Consider the following 22915-nt stretch of genomic DNA (forward strand, 5'->3'; position numbering starts at 1 on the left):
TTGAAAAATATCTGAAGGAATGCCTGAGTGGCTCAATTGGTTAAAAGTCTACCTTCAGCTTAGGTCATGATCCCAGGGTCCTAGGATGGAGCCCCAACACTGTCTCCCTGCTTGGTTGGAAGTCTGCTTCTTCCTCTTCCTCTGGCCCTCCTCCTGCTTGGGCTTGTCTGCACGGTCTCTCTCTCTCAAATAAATAAATGAAACCTTTAAGAAATATCTGGAGAAATATGTCCTTCATATCAGGGATTGTTAACTAACTAATAATAATTAAAGAAATCAGGCAACCATTATACGCAATAGTTTACAGTCATTCAAAATAATATTGTGAACAAATCTAAGCAACACACAACATGATGCCATTTTTTACTACTAGAAAAGAGATTGTACAATTGCTTGATCTTTATAATCCAATGTTAGTTCAGTGCTTTCTAGGATTCTCCTTTACTACATAGTTTGTTCCCCTGTATTCTAAACTCCACTCCTCTCACTCTATAGCTAACAAGTCTTATATGCTTAATGAGTGTCTATTGCATACATTTTCTTACCTAAATGTACTATTTTTCTCTGTGAATATCTGATATGTTTTTATTAATGTAAAACACGTGCAATAAAGTACCCGAATCTCAAATGTGCAACTCAATAAATTGTATGTATTAATAACAATCATGTAAAATCAACCAGATTAAGATTTATATAATTTCCAGCTCTGTGGAGGCCCTCTCACAGTCCATAATTTCCCTCACACATAACACAAAGATCACTACTCTTCTTTGCATCACCATTGATACTGATTATCCGTGTTTTAACATCTCTCAAGGAATTACACTATAAGTACTCTTTTGTGTCTGAATTATTACAGATAGAATGATGTCTGCAAGATTTGTCTACTCTCTTATATGGGGATTGGTTCATTATTTCTCAAATCTATGTAATATTTCATTTTAGAGATATACCACAATTTGTGTACCTGCCCTGTTGATGGACTTTTTAGGTTATTTATAGTTTATTGGTTATTATAAGTAAAGGGGCTATAAACACATTCATGTTCAAGTCTTTTGGTGGACACAAGTGCTTATTCTCATATAAGAGTAGAATGGCTGGTAATAAGGTAATATTAATTTTATAATATATTTCTAAAATGTTTTCTATAGAAAATGCATTCCATAAAGGCAAGCTATATGCTATATGAAATTTCTAGCTGCCTCACATTCTTACTAATCTTGGATATTGTCCTTTATTTTCAATTGGGATATCAAGCAGAGTTTTTGTTTGCTTGTGCTTTTGCTTTCAACATTCTAGTAGTTGCAAAATGTTATAATGAATTATCTATTTGAATGTTGACTTTTTTGAATATCTTGTTTAAGTCTTCTGTCCATTTATTAAAATGTGACTGGTTTGCATTTTTATAGATTTGATATAATTTTTACATCAAATATTAAAAATTATCCTTTTTTGAAATTAAAATCAAAACCATAATGAAATATCACCTCTGACTTGTTGGAATGGCTAATATTTAAAAAAGTTAAAAAAATAGCAAGTGTTGACAAGGGTGTGGAGAAAGGGGACCATTGTACACTGTTGGTGGGAATATAAATTGGTGCAGCCACTATGGAAAACAGTATGGAAGTTCCTCAAAAAATTAGCATAGAAATACCAAATGATCCTATAATTCAGCTACAGGATATTTACACAAAGAAATGAAAATGGTAATTCAAAAAGATATATGTACTGCACTGTAATACAGCATTATTTACAACAGCCAAGATATGGAAGCAACCCAAGTGTCCATTGATGGATTAATGGTGGAATATAAATATAGGATACATAAAATACAATATAGATAGAAGATGCGGTGTTTATACACAAAAGAATGAAATCTTGGCATTGCACCAACATGGATGGACCTAGAGAGTATTATGCTAAATAAACAAAGTCAGAGGAAGATAAATACTGTATCATTTCACTTATATGTGGAATTTTAAACAAAAATAAAACAAATAAGCAAACAAACAAAAACAGAAATGGACTCACAAATACAGAGAACAAACTGATGGCTACCAGAGGGTAAGTGACAGTGGGGACGGGGAAATAGGTAGTGGATATTAAGAGATACAAACTTCCAGTTATAAAATAAGCCACAGAGATGAAAAATACTGCATAGGGAATAGAGTCAATACTATAATAATAACATTGTATGATGACAAATGGTGACTGCATTTATCATGGTGAACACAAATATATAGATTTGTCAAGTCACTATGTTGTATACCTGAAATTAATATAACATTGCATGTCAATTATACTTCAGTAATAATAATATTAATAACAATGATTATGAGTGTAAATCACGTAAGTATTCTAGTAAGTCACACCAAACATGCTTAGTTTAGAAAAATAATCATCATAATCCACTTGAATAAATGTTAGACTATTGCATTATTAGAAAAAGGTTAAAATACATTTGCATATTTATTCACCAGTGTACAATAAAAATATTGAGTCTGGTTATAGCTAAAAAAATTGCCCTCTTTTGATATATATATGATGAATATACATATATTTCATGGTTTATCTTTTCAGTTTCTTCATACTCTCTTTGATGAAAAGCCTAAATTAATATACTGCCATTTATAAATCTTTTTTTGATGATTCGTGTTACTTATGTCCAGTTAAAGAAATTATTTCATTAACCCCATGGTCAAATCAATGATTTCTTGATTTTTTTTTTGATTTATAGAAATTTTATTTTTTAACCTGATGTATTTACTTGTCTAATCAATCCAGGAATGTTTTTCTATAGAGAATGAGGCTAGAATTAAGATTGTTTTTTCTCTTCTCCCTCCCCCCCCCCTTTTTTTTTTTGATAGTTGATCTAGCACAATTTTGGGGGGAGATTATTTTTTTCTCTCAATATTGAAACTTATTTTTATAGCAACTGACAATACATATATAAGATCAATTTCTTTATTTCTAATTTATATTTTCTCCCATTGTTCTATTTGCCTATTCTTTTATCAATAGCATAATTTTATTAGTGTAAATTCATAATAAGCCTTGAAATCTAGTAGCCTGAGACTTCCAGTTTTATTTTTCTATAAAACTGCCTTGGCTAATACTTAGTATATACTTTCCATATGAACTGTAGAATCATTTGTTAATTGTTGAAAAAAAAATTGGGATTCCTATAAACAATTGTGATGAAGCTAGATAAATTTCCGGGACTATGATATCTTAACGACATTTAGAATTACAGTCTACAAACATGACATTCCTTTCTATTAACTTACTTGAAAATTATTTTCAGCAATGTTTTATAGTTTCTATGTGAGATTCCTGCACGTTTTTTGTTTTCTTGATGCCATTTATGAGATTTTAAAAAAATTAAAGATTTTATTTATTCATTTGAGAGAGAGAGAAGACAAGCCAGGAGAAGAGGCAGAGGGAAAAGCGGACTCCCCACTGAGCAGTGAACCTGATGTGAGTGAGGAGCTTAGTCCCAGTATCCTATGATCATGACCTGAGCCAAAAGCAGACTCTTAATCAACAGAGCCACCCAGGCACCCCACGTGTGAGATACTTTTAAATTTCACTTTCAGTTTGATTACCGATATATAAAGGTGTAATTGAGTTTTATACTGAACTCATTTGTATATTAGCTCTTAGTAAATTCATTTTTTACATCTAATAATTTATTTGAATTTTTCAGGGGGATGGCTGTTTCTGTGCACATAATTAAATCATCTACAATAACGACAATTTATTTTTATCATTCCACGCTTTATAATTTTTCTTTTGCTTTTTCTCATTATATTGCACTGAACTAGATGTCTCACAAAACACTGAATACAAGTATTTATAGAAATAGTTTTGCCTTGCCTCTATGTAAATGATATTTGATATTTCATTTTATCCATGATTTTTGCTCTTCATTATTTTATTTATATTTTATCAAACTTCAGGAACATTCATCTATTCCTAAGTTGATTAAAAATTATTTTAAATGTAATAATGAATTTTATCGAATATTTTATGTGGCTATTGAAATATTCATGGAGCTACTAGGTGGCTCAGATGGTTAAGTGTCTGACTTGATTTCAGCTCAGGTCATGATCTCAGAGTCATGAAATTAAGCCCCCATGAGGCTCTCTGCTCCGCACAGAGTCTGCTTGTCCATCTCCTTTTCCCTCTGCTCCTCTTTCTCTAAAACAAATATATAAATAAAACATTAAATAAATATATTCATATGATTTATCTCTTTCCTCCTCCACATTTTGCATTTAATTGGTTAATATTCCAATGTTAAACCACATTGCATTCTTGAAAAAAGCTTCCTCTAGGTAATATGATCTCTTTTTTAATATATCATTGCACCAAAATAGCTCACATTTGTAATTGTTTTTGCATTTATTTTCACTGACAATGTGGGTGTATTTTTTTTTCCTTGTAAGATCTTTGTAAGGTTTTGGTATCAAGGTTATGCTAGTCTTTATAAAATCAAATTAAGCAGTATATCTTTCACAGAGTTTTTAAAAGACTGAAATTATTTCCTGCTTAAATTTTGGAAAAAAAAATACCACTGTACTTATCTATTTTGAAATGGGGAATACCTGAGCTCTGGAACCAAATTATATTAAAAATTTTAAATGATGTAGTTTTATATTTCCTTTTGTGTGTTTTTCCTTTATTTGTGATCAGGGAATTTTTCCATTTCATAAAAATAATCTTTGAATATATTAGCATAATGTTGGAATATCTGTAGTGATATTCTTTCTTTCTACTATCAGTAATTTGGTATTCCTCTATTATTTTTTCTTTTAAGAGGCTTGTTAAAGATTCATCAGTTACAATTTTTTGGTCAAAGGACCAATCTTGACTCTATCAATGTTGTTTATTATGTATTTTATTGATTTCTTGTCTTACCTTTATTATTTTTTCTTTCAATTTGTTTTTCTTTTCTTGGTTCTTGATATAGAAATTTAGGTTGTTTGTTGTTTTGGTTTATTTCTTCAAAATATTTTATTTATTTATTTATGTATTTATTTAAGAGAGAGAGAGCATGACTGGTGGGGGATGGGGAGGGACAGAGGGACAGAGAAACAGACTTCCCACTGAGCAGGAACCCAATGCTAGGCTAGATCCCAGGACCCTGAGATCATGATCTGAGCCAAAGGCAGGCACTTAACTAAATGAGTCATTCAGGCCCCCATGTTGGTTGAGCTCTTTTTAACTTTTTAAAATTTTCTATTATAGGCATCCAAAATGTGTATTTTCCTTCAAATATTGTTTTAGGTCCATGCTAAAAACCTTATATTGATTGTAATTTTATTATTCTGTTGAAAAAATTTTCTAACCATACTTGTGATTTCATCTTTAACCAAGAGATTTAGACATGTACTGATAATTTCAGCTATGCTGAAGATTTACTAATTTTAGTTTTGCATACCTTGTGGTAAAATGTGGTAAAATGCATATTTAACCATTTTGCCAATTTAATAAGTACAAATCAATGGCATTAAGTACTTTCAAAATATTGCACAACTATTAGCGGTATCTAGTTCCTGAACATTGTTTCCCAAAGGAAGCCATCAGTCATTCCATGTTCTCACTTCTCTCAGCCAGTGGAAAACAGTAGTCTCTCTAGCTCCATCAATTTTCCTGTTTCATATAATGGAATCACACAATTTGTGGTCTTTTGCGGCTTGTTTCTTTTACTTAGCATAACATTTTTGAAGATAATCCGTGTTGTAGCATGTATCAGTATTTCATTTCTATGATTGAATAATATTGCATGGTATGAATAGACCACATTTTGTTTATAAACATAGCAGTTGATAAATATTTGAGTTGTTTTGTGTTTTGTGAGTTTTGGCTTTGTGAATAGTGTTTCTATGAACATTCATATACATGCAAGGTTTTGTTTGGTTACCTGTTTTCAATTATTTCCAGTAAATGTATAAGCGTAAAATTCCATTTTTTAATATTTTTTTGCTTGAATTATTGAGGAACTGACAAACTGTTTCCACAGGCTATGCTACTTTATATTCTCACTAGCAATGTACAAGTGTTCTAATTTCTCCACACCCTCAACAGTATATTATTTCCAACCCTCCCTTTCTTTAATCTAGTCATTCTAGTGAGTCTAAAATAGTACCTTACTATAGTTTATTATTTGTGTTTTCCTAGTGACTAATGACATTGACCATTTATTCATGTGATTGTTGACTGGTATTTGTATATCTTCTTTGGAGAAAGGTCTTTCTAAGATCTTTTGATATTTCTGAACTGTATTGTTTGACTTGTTATTATTGAATTGTAAGAGTTATTCATATATTTTGGATACCACATGCTTATCAGATATATGATTTGCAAATATTCCCTCCCACTCTGTAGAAATTTTTTTCTCTCTTTTGATAGTGTCCTTAAGTGAGCAAAAGTTTAATTTTCATTAAGGCCAATCCATGTATCTTGATGCTGTTATTTTTTTTTAATTTTTTATTTATTTATGATAGGCACACAGTGAGAGAGAGAGAGAGAGGCAGAGACACAGGCAGAGGGAGAAGCAGGCTCCATGCACCGGGAGCCCGACGTGGGATTCGATCCGGGGTCTCCAGGATCAGGCCCTGGGCCAAAGGCAGGCGCCAAACCGCTGCACCACCCAGGGATCCCTCTTGATGCTGTTATTGCTCATGTTTTCGATGTCACATGTAATTATGAGATCCAAGGTCATGAAGATTTAATCTTGTGTTTTGTTGTTAAGGATTTTGTATATTAGATTTAGGCCTTTGATTCATTTTGAGTTAGTTTTTGTATATGGAGTAATGTATTGGTCCAAATTCATTATTTTGCTTGAGACTCTATTTCTAGACTTTCATATGTAGTCCTTTGATCTATATTTATAGCTTCATGACAGTACAACACTACTTTAATTACCGTGGCTTTGTACTAAGTCTGGCAATCAAGAAAGTGTGGGTTTTCTAACTTTGAAAATCTTCTCCAAGATTTTTTTTTTTTGTCCTTTTAAAATCCATATGAAATTTAGGAGCAGCTTTTCCATTGCATCCCCACCCTCAGAAAATGCTGTTGAGATTTTAATAGATATATTGAACTTGGAGATAACTTTGAAGAATATTGTCATTCAACAAGATCAATTCTCCCAATCCATGAACATGTGGTATATTCCATTTATTTGAGTCTAATATCTTTCAGATACTCTGGTTTCTCTTCAGATCGTATAAATCTTTTGCCTTTTCTAATATCTTTCAGAAACATTTTGTGTAATTTTTATTATACAACTCTTGTACCACTTTGGTTAATTTCCAAGCACTTTTTATCTTGATATTGGTATAAATAAAACTGCTTTTTTTTTTAGATTTTATTTATTTATTCATGAGAGACACAGAGGGAGAGTTAGAGACAGGCAGATGGAGAAGCAGGCTCCATGTAGGGAGCCTGATGTAGGACTCAATCCCAGTACTTTGGGATCACTCCCTGAGCTGAAGGCAGACACTCAACCAGAGCCACCCAGGCGTCCCTAAAATTACTTTCTTAATTACAATTTTAGATTGCCCATTACTAGTATTTAGAAATACTACTGATTTTGCACAGGGATCTTGTATCGTGCAACTTTGCTGATTATTTCTTTGGCCCTACTGGGATTACTACTAAGCTAGATTACTAGAAATGACAGAGTTTGGAGTCAAAGAAGATTATTTCTAAGCCTTAAAATTTAAAGAAAATTTCCCTGTTAAGTTTGAGACTTTCTTAAGACCCATGACACCTTTCTTCCAATTTCTCCAGTTTGGAATTACAATGTCTATCCAGTGTGTCTCAGAGTTGTGTCTTGGAAGCAGATAACTTGTCTAGTTTTACAGATTCACAGAAGGAGAGGAATGTTGATGCAAAAATAAATTGTACCTTAAGCCTTATCCATACCTAATTTAGATGATATTAAGGAAATGTTTTATTTTTTTTATTTTTTTTAATAATAAATTTATTTTTTTGGTGTTCAATTTGCCAACATACAGAATAACACCTAGTGCTAATCCCGTCAAGTGCCCCCCTCAGTGCCTATCATCCATTCACCCCCACACTCCTCCCCTTCCACCACCCCTAGTTCGTTTCCCAGAGTTAGGAGTCTTCATGTTCTGTCTCTCTTTCTGATATTTCCTACCCATTTCTTCTCCCTTCCCTTCTATTCCCTTTCACTATTATTTATATTCCCCAAATGAATGAGACCATATAATGTCTGTCCTTCTCCGATTGACTTACTTCACTCAGCATAATACCCTCCAGTTCCATCCACGTCGAAGCAAATGGTGGGTATTTGTCGTTTCTAATGGCTGAGGTATATTCCATTGTATACATAGACCACATCTTCTTTATCCATTCATCTTTCGATGGACACCGAGGCTCCTTCCACAGTTTGGCTATTGTGGACATTGCTGCTTATAAACATTGGGGTGCAGGTGTCCTGGCGTTTCATTGCATATGCATCTTTGGGGTAAATCCCTAACAGTGCAATTGCTGGGTTGTAGGGCAGGTCTATTTTTAGCTCTTTGAGGAACCTCCACACAGTTTTCCAGGGTGGCTGTACCAGTTCACATTCCCACCAATAGTGTAAGAGGGTTCCCTTTTCTCCGCATCCTCTCCAACTTTTGTGGTTTCCTGCCTTGTTAATTTTCCCCATTCTCACTGGTGTGAGGTGGTATCTCATTGTAGTTTGGATTTGTATTTCCCTGATGGCAAGTGATGCAGAGCATTTCTCATGGGCTTGTTGGCCATGTCTATGTCTTCCTCTGTGAGATTTCTCTTCATGTCTTTTGCCCATTTCATGATTGGATTGTTTGTTTCTTTGGTGTTGAGTTGAATAAGTTCTTTATTGATCTTGGAAACCAGCCCTTTATCTGATACGTCATTTGCAAATATCTTCTCCCATTCTGTAGGTTGTCTTTGAGTTTTGTTGACTGTATCCTTTGCTGGGCAAAAGCTTCTTATCTTGATGAAGTCCCAATAGTTCATTTTTGCTTTTGTTTCTTTTGCCTTCGTGGATGTATCTTGCAAGAAGTTACTGTGGCCAAGTTCAAAAAGGGTGTTGCCTGTGTTCTCCTCTAGGATTTTGATGGAATCTTGTCTCACATTTAGATGTTTCATCCATTTGGAGTTTATCTTTGTGTATGGTGCAGGAAAGTGGTCTAGTTTCATTCTTCTGCATGTGGATGTCCAATTTTCCCAGTACTATTTATTGAAGAGACTATTTTCCAGTGGATAGTCTTGCCTCCTTTATCGAATATTAGTTGACCATAAAGTTAAGGGTCCACTTCTGGATTCTCTATTCTGTTCCATTGATCTACGTGCCTGTTTTTTGTGCCAGTACCACACTGTCTTGATGACCACAGCTTTGTAGTACAACCTGAAATCTGGCATTGTGATGCCCCCAGCTATGGTTTTCTTTTTTTAAAATTCCCCTGGCTATTCGGGGTCTTTTCTGATTCCACACAAATCTTTTAGAATTTGGAGTTGATACTGGATTGTGTTAACATAAGTGAAAGCTGTGACACTCAGCCCAAAGTTGGAAAAACCACTGTGATCTGCCTGAACATGAAAGATTGTTTCTGAAAAGCTACTAGATACTCTTGTTGCTGAGTATATGTTCCCAAAGTGTGATAAAATAGACCTCTTAGCTCATCAAAATATAGCCTTGCAGAAATGATGAACTGGAGGGCATGAAGTCCATTTGCACTATATCTAAAACACTGAAAAAAAAAACAAGTAATATCTTTAAATAATGCTTGAAATAAGAACTAAAAAGCAGAGAACAAAAACTCATTCAAAATACAAAACCAAGACAAACTTGTATTCAGGAAATAGTGAAATCTTACATTGTTCATAATCAGTTTGTCACAAAGAATGGATCAATCAGGTATCAATTGAAGCTGAAACACTTTGACAGTAATTGATTACTGAAAACATGATAAACAATGATACCTTACTCTAAATATCCATTGGCCAGTCACATTATATCTTCACTCTATTTTTTAAAATATTTTAACATCTCTGTAGTATAACATGTTTTCAGTATAATGAACATTCAAACTGAGATGGAATGGTTGTGGGGTATTGAGAAAGATTGCATTGTATTTGTAGAGAGAGGAAATGCACCCCTAGAAAAACAACAGATAATGTGTGGGAGTTCAGCAGTTTTATTTTTTTAGGATGTATTTCTTTATTAGAGAGAGCGAGAGAGCATGGTATGGAGGCGCAGTGGGAGAGGGAGTGAGAGTCTCAAGCAGACTGCTAAGTGCAGAGCCTTAAACAGGGTCCATCCCATGACCCTGAGATCATCAGTTAGAGCTGAAACTAAGAGTTGGCACTTAACCAACTGCCCCGGTGTTCTGGGAGCTCAGTGACTTTTAATGGTGATATTACAGAGAGGTCTTCCATTGTCTGTGGTCGTGTTTGAATAGGAACTATCTATACTATCATTTATGACATAACCTTGGAAGTGATTAGATTTTACAATATCATATTCATTAGAAACTAGTCACTAGGTACAGTTCACACTCAGGAAGTGAATTTACACATTGCATGGGCACTAGGAGATAGGGATCATTGGGAGCCATTTTACAATGCTACCAACAACTGCCTCTGTCATTAAATATAAGAATGTGACAGCAGCACAATTTCCTTTATTATTTTTCCAAACCTCGTGCTATTTTAGTCATGTATTTTAATTATAGCCACATAAATTTCTCAGTGCAGTATAAAAAATTGAGTATTCTGTATATACTCCCTTTTTGTTATATTTTCTTCTGATAAGAAATAAATGGCAGGTTATCTTGAATGCATAGGCTTTGTTATTAAGTCTGGATAATTTCATTTTTTTCTCATTCCTAGAGCATAACACTTCCTGTAGGTCTTTCTTTCTTTCTTTCTTTCTTTCTTTCTTTCTTTCTTTCTTCTTTCTTTCTTCTTTCTTTCTTTCTTCTTTCTTTCTTTCTTTCTTTCTTTCTTTCTTTCTTTCTTTCTTTCTTTCTTTCTTTCAATATTTTATTTATTTATTCATGAGAGACACACACACAGAAAGAGAGAGAGAGAGAGAGAGGCAGAGACACAGGCAGAGGGAGAAGCAGGCTCCATGCAGGGAGCCCAGGCGTTACTTGATTCCGGGAATTCAGGATCATGCCCTGGGCCAAAGGCAGATGCTAAACCACTGAGCCACCCAAGCATCTTTCTTTCATCTTTCTTTCTTTCTTTGATTAACTTATTTGGAGAGAGAGTGAGAGAGAGAGCATCCGAGCAGAGGGAGAGGGACAGAGAGAATCTCCAGGAGACTCTCCACTGAGTGCAGAGCTGCTTCTTTTTGTTTTTTTAAGATTTATTTTTATTTATTTATGAGAGAGAGAGAGAGAGAGGCAGAAACACAGGCAGAGGGAGAAGCAGGCTTCATGCTGGGAGCCTGATGTGGGACTCGATCCGGGGACTCCAGGATCATGCCCTGGGCCAAAGGCAGGCACAAAACGGCTGAGCCACCCAGGGATCCCCGAGTGCAGAGCTTCTTATATGTTATCAGGTGTTTAGATCCTAGGACAAAACTCAGAGAATGATTAACTTTCTTGCTTGTCCCTTGAAGGGAAAAATAGTTTCCTTGGCTTATTCAGAGGCAAAATATAGAATATGAGTAAATGAGACCTAGTGTAAAAGAGCAGACAGGGAACTTTTCTAAAAATGGAGTCCCTTCAGCCTCCCTACCTCCCTGAGATGACTCCAGCCCCCAATGACAACTTTATAAAGCTTCATGGGAGTCTGTGAAGTGATGGAACTATCCAAGATCTGTCCAGTCCTTATCCACAGAAACTGTAAGATAATAAAAATATACTACTTTAAAATACAGTATTACTTTTAAATAGACTATAGTTAATTAAGGCTCCCTCTTATAATTAAGACTGTTTCTTGTAATTGTTCAAATGAGCACTTTAAAATAATAGCTATACAAAGAAGTATAAAAAATAAAATGAAGTATTAAATGGAAAAAAATATTAAAAATATTCAAGTAACCAAAAGATTGAAGGAAAAAAAAACAAAAACAAAAACAGAAAACCACCAGAGATAGGGAGACAGGTTGGTCATAGCCTTGGCAAAAATCAGAATGCTGTGTCTTTATCTGCTCTGATGCAGCCCAGCCAGGCCCTGAGACACAGCTCAGCAGGAGTCTGGCCTGTGCCCTGGGCCTCTCCACAGGCTGGAGACCCATGTCTGCAATGCCAGCCCTTCCATGGGAGCAGTCTCAGCCCCCGCACCTGGATAGGGGAGTTGCTGCCATTTGGTAAGAACTGTAGTCAATTAGGGATCATTTATCAGCCTGGACTTAGAAGTGAGAATTTAGCTATGTGATGCCACCATTACTGCTTTGAGCACCATCAGAAAGGGAGGAGTGAAAGAGAAGAACTTGGTAAAAGTAAATAATAATAATAGTAGTAATGAAAAATTCCAGCACTAGAGCCCCTTCTTCTAGCAAATGCAAAAGCTACTCTGATGAGAAGTCCAAGGATCCCTCTAAAAGTAAACAGAGCACCAAGGAGTCCAGTCAGAATGGTCATGGCAAGGATCAAAGAAAGAGGTGCAGCGCTCCCAGTGTGGCAGCAGTACAAGTCTCATCCAGTTCGGCCAGCAGCTTTGGCTCCTGCAGCAGCTCTGGCTCTGCCTCCCTGGGCACTGGGTAAGTCTAGCACATACTGTAGCTCCCCATGTTCTCCCAGTATTTCTTGGTGTAGAGATGACAACAAGTGAGGTTCCTGCTCCAAATCTAAATCACCCAAAAGGAAAGGAAAAGATAGAGGTTTGGCTCTAACTCCACCAAAGAGCACATTGGGAGGCTCACCAGGAATGTGACAAAGGATCACATGATGGGGATAATCTCTACCTATGGGAAAATGATTGACATGGTTGTAAAAAGGATTCACTTCCATCTTTGCAACAGTTTTGAATACAGGGAGTTTGAGAATCCAGATGAAGCCAAGAAAGCACAGAAGCTCCTGGATGCAAGGCAAGTCCGTGGCCAGGAGATTACTGCTCCCACCGTGCCTGCACCTAGTCCCCTGGTCTAGTCCACCCCCAGGTGCTGCCACTACCTCCCCTGTGTTGCCAGTTCCCCCCGTAGAAGAAGATCAGGTTGTACCCCTGCCCTGCGGATCTCATGTGCATCTGCGACCTTGTCCCCACTCCAGCAGCACAGCCACAAGCAGCCCCAGCTCAACCCATCCCCTTAAGCAGGCTCTACTATCTGTAACTTACATCGTGTCCAACGCGGTGTTGTTACTTATCTAAGGATCCACTTAGGGCCAAGCTCCTGCTGCAGAAGTGTTGGTGTTCAAATGTGTGCCTGTAAAGATCCCCTCCAATTTTCTGGCTAGAAAGATTCCATGTTCCCAGGTCCTGAGACTCAGTGTAGTGGCAAAGCCAGCAGGACCAGCAGGACTCTGGGGGGCAGTGCAGCACTAGGCTAGAAGCAAGCTTTCCCATTCCACTGATGATCTGGGGCCAGTGTGGAGGGCTGAGTGACTTTCAGGAAAGGATATACTTTTCATAATTGCTATTCCTGTTAATCTTAGCCCTGCTCCCCTGCTTGAGTCCTCTTCTGACCTCTTGGGTCACTCTATGTTAGTTGCCCCAAGTGGTTCTGTTCTTACATGTACCCATGTGCGCGCACGCACACACACATACACACACACACACACACATACACACCACCCCATGTCTCCTTTTCTCTCTCGAAAACTGGTGAGCAAGCTAAGAACCAGCTCTTCAGGGTCATCTCAACCCTCCTGTCATCGCTGTTATTTATGTTTTTTCAGCTTTTATTGTGCAGTCAGCACTATACATTTTCTGTTTTGTGTTTCTGGAACTTGGCAACATCTTAGATAACATTGTGTTTGTACTTTGTAGTGTAGAGTGAAAAGATTGTGTTGAATAAACCTAGGCTTAGAATGCAAAAAAAAAAAAAAAAGAGAAACCTGGAAACAAAAACAAAACATGGAATAACAACTAAATGAGGAACAGCAAAACAGATGGAAGAACAAGAAAATTAGAATGATAGTAGACTTAAACCATATCAGTAAACTGCATGAAATCTTAGAAATAAGCACTTTATTAAAAGATAAATATTGTAATATTAAAACCAAAGACCAAATATATCTCCGTCTTTAAATAGGTTGCAAATGAAATGCTGGAAAATGATATAAAATGCAGGCACTAAGCTTAAAGCAGTTAATTCAGACAAAATATATTCTAAGACAAGGAGTATAGCCAAAGATAAATTGGAACATTGCATTATGAAACGGGGTAAATTTCACAATAAAACATGACCATCTTAAATATGTTTGTATTTAATAACAGAGCTTCTAACTACGTCCAGTAAAAAACAAAACAAACATAAAACAAAAACAGCAACAAAAACTTACCTAGCGATAGAAGAATTAAACAAATCCACAATTACAACTGGAAACTTCAATATTTCACATTTCCCAACATTTGATAGGCAGAGTACAGGAATAAATAGAGAAGATATGAATAATACTACCCTCCAATTTTACCTAATTGATATTTACAGAAGGTTACACTCAGCAATTGCTGAGTTACATTGTATCCAAGGGCACTTGGAATTATCCTTAATACAGGTAACATACTGGGCTATCACATAGATCTAATAAATTTCTAACTTAAGAAATAACACAGAATATGTTCTTGACCAGAGTGGAATAAAAGTGGCAATTTATAATAATAGAATATCTAGAAATCTCTGAAGTATCAGGAAATTGTTTACAAATATATTTATAAATCAAACATGTATAGATATTTGAATTCTCAAAGAAGAAATCACAAGGGAAATTAGAAAATGTTTTGAACTGAATGATAATGAAACATTTGAAACTTAAAAAATGTGTACAAAGAAGCAACAACATAAGTTTCAATTGGCCTGATACAGATTTGCATCTTTAATGTGAGGAGAATTTCTTCCTCATCCACTTTCTCTTGTCATCTCTTCCCCTAGTTTCCTTTCGCTTTGCTTTCTGGACTTGCTTCCTCTGAAAACAATCAGATGGACTAAGCAAAGTTGATATCCTCACTTGAGGGAAGAGACAAGGAGTCCAGTTGATGGCCCAAGCCAGGTGTCAGAGCTTGAGCCTGTAAGGAGTAAGTCCAGTGGTGAGGTTGCAGAGTACGACCTAGTAATCTGTGCCACAGTGGTGTATATGTTGATTTCTGAGCTGGTTATGGAGATCACTGGGGAAGAGTCATCTCTTGTATGGGTCAGAACCCAAGCAGAATAAAAAGATTATCTATATGCAGGGGAGGAGGGTAGTGACAATGAAGAGAAGACCAGTTCCATACAAAGAAACTACAAATAAACAAATATGTTAAGGATAATGGGATCCAGACTTCTCAATATTGAGCAATAAAGTTAAAGATACAGAAAGTAAAATGAGAGAGGGAGAGAGAGAAACCTAAAATGACTTAGGTAGTTAGGTTGGAATTAGAAATACCTTTATGAACTCATGATTTTCAACAAGCACAAATAAACAATCAGATGTAAATGTGTTCACCATGTGTAAATGTGTAGATGTACATATGGATAGTATTTTTTTAAAGATTTTTTTCCTTTATTCATGAGAGACAGAGACAGAGAGACAGAGGCATAGGGAGAAGTAGGCTCCCTGATGCGAGGCTTGATCCCAGGACCCTGAGATCATGACCTGAGCCCAAGGTGGTTGCCCAACTGACTGAGCCACCCAGGCAACCCTGTATAGTATTAAATCCTTAATTCTCTGTCCACTGAGGTGCCTGGGAAGCAACAACAGATCAATAGTAGTGGATATACTACTATATCAGTAGTAGTGGATCTAAATACTTAGATCTGGGCTTCTAAATACAGCTTACCAATAAAACGAACAAAGAACCCAATAAAAAATAGGTAAAAGATAAAAAATAGATATTTTAACATAAATCTCATGCAAGAGGATATTCAGATGGCAAATAAGCACATTAAAAGTGCTAAACATGATTAGTAAAATGGAGATGTGAATTAAAACCACAAATGAGGCACTGATGCTCATCTATTAGAGCAGCTAACCCTCATGATGGTGAGAATTTGGAAGAACTGGAACTCTCATAAACTGCTCATGAGCATCTCAAATATTATAAGCACTTTTGAAAAGAACTAAAATGTTTCTTAAAATGTTTGATATGTATCTTGAGTGAGATCCAGCTATTGCATTCCTAAATATTTACCTAGGAAAAATTAAAGCATATATTCATGCAAAGACTTCTGTGTGAATGATCATAGCAACTTTATCTCTTGTGGCCAAAAACTAGAAGCAAACCAAATGTCCATTCATAACTTACTGGTTAAACAAACTATGATATTCTTTTACAATAGAATACTACTAAGCAATCTAAAGGACTGATCTACTGATATGCACAGTAACATAGATGAATCTCAAAATAATTAGGCTGCAGAAAAGAAGGAGAAGTTTTTTTAAATCACATTGCATGATTCCATTCATACAAAACTCCAAGAAGTATGAACTAATAGATAGTTTCAAAAGGCAGATCTGTGGTTACCTGTGGAGGAGGTGTGAGGGCAGGAAGGCCCAAGAACAGGAGAATGAAAAGTTGAATGAAGAAACTTTTAGCAGTGATATATTTTGGCCATTGTTTCATAAGTGTGTAAGTATATAAAAACTTGCCATATTGTACATTTCAAGGCACCCGGGCGACTCAGTCCATTAAGCGTCTGCCTTCAATTCAGGTCATGATCCCAGGGTCCTGGGATCAAGTCCTGCATCAGGGTCCCTGCTCAGCAGGGAGTCTGATTCTCCCTCTACCCCTCCCCCCACTCGTGTTTTCTCTCTCTCTCTCCTTCATACAAAAGTGAATAAGTAAATAAAATCTTTAAAAAAGTGTACATTTAAAGTAGGTGCAGTTTGTTTTATGCCAATTATTTCCCAATAAAGCTATTACAGGTGCACTTCCTTTTACTGTGCTTCAATTTACTGATCTTTGAAGATACTGTGTTCTTTGTACAGGTTGAAGGTTTGTGCAGTACTGTGTGGAGCAAGATTATCTGTGCCATTTTGCCGACAGCATTTGCTCACTTTATGTCTCTGTGTCACATTTTAGTAATTCTCCCAATATTTCCAACTTTTTAAGTGTTATTTCATTTGCTGTGGTGATCTGTGACTAGTGACCTATGATCTTACTACTGCAATTGTTTGGGGGGACACAAACCACACCCATAAAAGACAGTAAACTTAATAAATTGTTGTGTGTGATCTGACTGCTCTACTGACCATTCTTACATCTCTCTCCTTCTCTTCAGGCCTCCCTGAGGCACAAATATACTGAAATGAGGCCAATTAATAGCCTCAAAATAGTCTCTAATTGCTCAAGTGAAAGGAAGAGTTGCATGTCTCTCACTTCAAATCAAAAGCTTAGTAATGGTTAAGCTTAGTGAAGAAGGCATGACAAAAGCTAAAACAAATAAAAAACTTGGCTTCTTGGCCTAAGAGCCAAATTGTGAATGCAAAGAAAAAGTTCTTAAAGGAAAGTGCTACTCCAGTGAAGACATAAATGATAAGAAAGTGAAACAACCTTATTGCTGATAAGAAGGTTTGAGTGGTCTGGGTAAAAGATCAACCCAGCTACAACATTCTCTTAAACTCAAGCTGAATCCAGAGCAAGACCCTAATTCTCTTCAATTCTATAAAGGTTATGAGAAGTGAGGAAACTGCAGAAGCAATGTGTGAAGCTAGCAAAAACTGGTTCATGAGATTTAAGGAAAGAGGTCATCTCCAGAATATTAAAGAACAAGATGAAGTGGCCAAGTGCTGATGTAGAAGCTACAGAAAGTTCTCCAGGAGATATAGCTAAAGTCATTAATGAAGGTGGCTACACCTAACAAGAGATTTTCAATGTAGGCACAGCAACCTTCTCTTGGAAGGAGATGCCATCTAGGACTTCCATAGCTAGAGAGAAGTCAATGCCTGGCTTCAAAGTTTCAAAGGACAGGTTAACTCCCTTATCGGGGGCTAATAAGCTGGTGACTTTGACATTGAAGCCAATGCTCAGTGACCAATCTGAAAATCCTTGGGTCCTTAAGAATTCTGCTAAATCTACTCTGCCTGTCATCTAAAAATGGAACAACAAAGCCTGGATAATAGCATATCTGTTTACTCAATGTTTTCAGCCCACTGTTGAGAACTACTTCTCAGGAAGAAAAGATTCCTTGAAAATACTACTGCTTATTGGTGATGCACCTGGTCACCCTAGAGGTCTGATGGAAATATATGAGATTGATGGATGATATATGAGGTAATAAAAGGATATTTCTACAGAATCATGTACATACACAATTTTGATAATGGCTTGTTTCATAACTGTCAAAAAAAATAAAACAATCCAAATGTCTCCAAAAGGAGAATGGATAACCAAACTGAGGTATATTCACACAATGGAATGCTACTCAGAAATGGAAAGAAAAAAAAATAAAAGAGCAGCTACACAAATGAATGACATGTATGAACCTCAAAAACATGAAGAATGAAAGAAATCAGACACAAGAGTACCTACTCTAATTTCAATTATGTGAGATTCAAATGAAGATGAAAATGATCTGTATTATTAGATATCAGAACAGTAGCTGGCCAAAGGGGAAATTGAGTTGGGTGCACAAGGAGTTTTTAGGAGTGATGAAATGTTTATATGAGGATTGGGGTATTGACCAAATGAGATATACCATGAATAATATGCTTAACATCTGTGCATGTAACTGTATAAATTTTAACTGAAATTGAAAAAAATAGACAATAGAGCAGTCATATCATATTGTTAATAACTTTTAAAAACTATATACAATTAAAATGTTTATTATAATAAATAAATAAATAAATAAATAAATAAATAAATAAATTGAAATATACTCACTCAATGTATATTCATGCAAATGAGAGTGAACAAATTAAATTACATCTCCAAAATATGGAGATGAGTGAATCATAAAAATGTAAGAGAAATATAAGAATAATGGAAGCCAGACACGAAGTAAAAGATACACAATGGCTCTCTTTTCAGTAGGTTAATAAAAGAAGGCAAAATATACATGGTGTTAAAAATAATCACAGTGGTTACCCTTGAGGGGGCTAGTGAATAGAGTGGGAAGCAAGAGGAGCTTCTAGGGTTGGAGCAATGTTCTGTTTCTCAAAGTGGGTGATGCTTGTATAAGTGTTTTCTCTGTAAAATTCCAATGAGATGTGTACACTGATAATTTGTATAATTTTCCATGTTAGTTATCCTTGAAAATCAGTTTGTTCTTGAAAAAGAGCAATAATTGTTTATTTTCTAATTTAAACACTAGTAGCAAATTAGTAAATAAATTATCATGTCAAATTAATTAATTTAAAAAATACCAAGTAAGATCCTTTGAATAAACAGAAAAGTGCTTTAACATTTAAAAACGTATGAATGTAAATCCACATTAACATATTTATGAGGAATAATTATACAAGTATCTCAATATATATATAAAAATATTTAATAGAAGTCAACACCCATTCATAGTAACAAAATTATCTTTAGCAAAGTGAAAATAGAAGGAAATAATCTAAATCTTTTAAAATTTCAAACATTTGAGTGTGGTCAAGAAAATAAGATAACAGAAAAATAAGAAGTGTAAAAATGTGAATGAATAAGCTACTTTATGTAAAGATACTATAATTTAAGAATCGAGAGAATTTATAATCCACTAGAACTAATCAAGGAGTTCATCAGGATTGCCATATAAAATCAAAGTATAAAAATTCATAACATCACAACTATGAGCACAAAGGAAGAAAAATGCAATTGTAAAAAAAAAAAAAAGGACTATTCAAAATATCAACCAAACTAGGGTGCATGGGTGGCTTAGTCAGTTAAGCATCCAACTGTTGATTTCTCCCTCTGCCTCTCCCCACCTCATGCTCTATACATACATACATACATTATTAAACAATATCAGCTAAACTGTAAAGTACTTATAAACAAATCTGATAAGATAGAAGTAAAGTGTTTTTAGACAGGATGATGCAATCTATTGAAGAAACTAAAGGACCTGAATAAAGGAGATGTTTTGAAATGTGTATTTATAGGAAGACTCACTGTTGGCATGTTCTTGATAGTTTATTTCTGCTTAGTTTGTCTTCCCTGAGGAGACAGATCCATAAATATGTATCTAAGACCAGTGTCTAACTGCCTATGTTTACTTCTATGAGTTCTTTGTTTTCAAATTTCACATTTAAGTTTTTAATGCATTCTGAGTTTATTTTTGTTTATGGTATAAGACAGTGATCTAGTCTCTTTTTGCATGCAGCTGTCCAATTTTCCCAACATCTTTTATTGAAAAAAAATTATTTTCCCTAATTTATATTCTTTTAAAAAAAATTATTTATTCATGAGAGACAGAGAGAGGCAGAGACACAGGCAGAAGGAGAAGCAGGCTCCACGCAAGGAGCCCGACGTGGGACTTGATCCCGGGAATCCAGGATTATGCCCTGGGGGGAAGGCAGGTGCCAAACCGCTGAGCCACCCAGGGATCCCCTATTTTATATCCTTGCTTCCATTTTCATAGATTAATTGACCATATAAGCATGGATTTTTATCTGGGCTCTTTATTTTATTCTACTGATCTCTGTGTGGTTTTGTGCCAATTCTCATACTTTGAATACTGTAACTTTGTAGTTATCTTGTAATCTGGGATTGTGATACCTCCAGCTTTGTTTTCCTTTCTCATGATTATTTTGACTGCATGAGCTCTTTTTTGATTCTATACAAATTTGAGGATTTTTTGTTTTAGTTCTATAAAAATGATATTGTTATTTTGATAGGAATTGCATTAAATCTGTAAATTGTTTTGGGTAGTATGGATATTTTCACAATATAAATTCTTCCAGTCCATGAGCATGGTATATATTTCCATTTGTTTGTCTCATCTTCAATTCCTTTCATCAATATCTTACAGTTTTCAGAATATAGGTCTTTAACCTCCTTGAATTTTATTCTTTTTAGTGAAATTGTAAATGGAATTGTTTTCTTAATTTGTCTTTTGGAAACACAATGCTCAAGAATTGACAATTTTAAAGGCAAAGACTATGTATCAATGATACATGCTATCAGACATTTTAAACCTATAATAATTAAAATGTGTGGTGTTTGGTGCAGGGGGGAACAAGTAGATAATTGGGTCCCCACATATATGGGAGCTTAGCATAAGATAGAGATATTTTATCAAACCAGTGGTTTAAAGTTTTATTTTTCAATACAGTAAATCCTATAAACCATGTTACATTCATAAATAAAATAAAATAAAATAAAATAAATAAAATAAAATAAAATAAAATAAAATAGACTTGTACTTGGTGCAGACACTACCACTACTTCTCCTGGATCCCCCAGGATACCTTCTCATCATTTCTGCACTTCCCTCTTGGGTGCCTGGGTACTTTTCCTTGGAGGACCCAGAGTCTGTGATTCCTCTTAAGTAGACTGACCTTGGTCTCCTGAAGCTACCTTGCCTTTTTTTGCTGCCTCTCCACACAAACAAAATCATTCTTCAGCCTTTTCCCTTTAAAACCAAAACAAGAACAACAACAACAACAAAATATTCTACCACTTTTGGGGGATCCCTGCATATAGTGCAGAGTGCAGAACCAAACCCAATTTGTCTCTCTCTGTCAACTGATTGTAGGAAATTCCTAATGAGGCCACAGGGGCAGTATGTTGATGAATGACTCTTGGCAATTTTTTTAATGTAAATAATCACAATTTTAATTTCCAAGGCTCACATTCTCTGATTATTGGTTTTTCATGGCTGATTGTTTTTGCTCTGTTTTTTTTTTTAATTTTACTTTACTATTCATAGTATCCTCTTGAACCTTTTGAAGATACTAATTAGATATTTTAAGTGTTCTTATATTCCCTGGACTTTTTTTTTATTCTTGATATTTTTATCTTTTATGTTCCTTTATTAATAATTTTCTGTATCTACATGTTCCCGTAGTTCTATTTTAGAAATAAATATAGTGTTAAATAGTTTGGAACATAATATTTAATATTTAAGCATATACATATGATTTTTATCCCCTTCATTAGAAAAATTACTCTGAAATTACATTTCAGGAATAGTAACTAGAAAATACCTTAGTTATGCGACAAGTAGAATCTTGAACTATGGGGAAATAGGATTGGTTCTTAAGAATATTACATATCAGTTGAAAAGATAATAATGTCTTAAAAATATTAGTGACTCAAATGACATTCTTAATTTTTATCTTTGCTACTACCCCCAACCATCTTTTACTCAAGTCATTATTTTCCCACCATATGGATTGCAGGGACTTCCTCCTGGTCCCCTGTCTCATTTCTCCTCTACATTCCTTTTACTGTTCAAATTTATTTTAATATTGGGTTCTGAAGCATGTAGCTTCTCTGCTTCTAAGGTCTCATCCTTCAGTAGGCATTTGAAATTCTACACTGTATCAAACAATATTTTGAAGACTGTAATAAACTTTTAAGCATGGTGGGAGTTAGAAGGATTTTATTTCACCCCAAATTCCCAAAGTGATCTTCATACATATATTGTCAGATTAAATAGTTGTTGATCCAATACACCTCTAAAATGTTTCTTTGGTTTGTATCCCACAGAAAACTACCTGCAATGGATATTTATAAGCACTGAAAAAAAGTGGGGAGGAATTCTATAATTAAATATAGTAATTTCTATAACCCTAATAATGCTAATATACACTGTAAGCAGAAGATGCATTGGTCACATAACATTTGCTAAATTTATAAAACAAGCAACAATTATTTTATGTCTTTTCATCCCTTT

General features: G+C 35.1%; 1 pseudogene; it reads left to right on the forward strand.

Annotated features, from left to right (window-relative positions):
• The first annotated feature begins 12248 nt into the window (after positions 1-12248).
• LOC129504006 (RNA-binding protein with serine-rich domain 1-like) lies at positions 12249-13103 on the forward strand (annotated as a pseudogene).
• Positions 13104-22915: the final 9812 nt, after the last annotated feature.

Source organism: Nyctereutes procyonoides, unplaced genomic scaffold (assembly GCF_905146905.1).
Source record: "Nyctereutes procyonoides isolate TBG_1078 unplaced genomic scaffold, NYPRO_anot_genome, whole genome shotgun sequence".
NCBI classification, from domain to species: domain Eukaryota; kingdom Metazoa; phylum Chordata; class Mammalia; order Carnivora; family Canidae; genus Nyctereutes; species Nyctereutes procyonoides.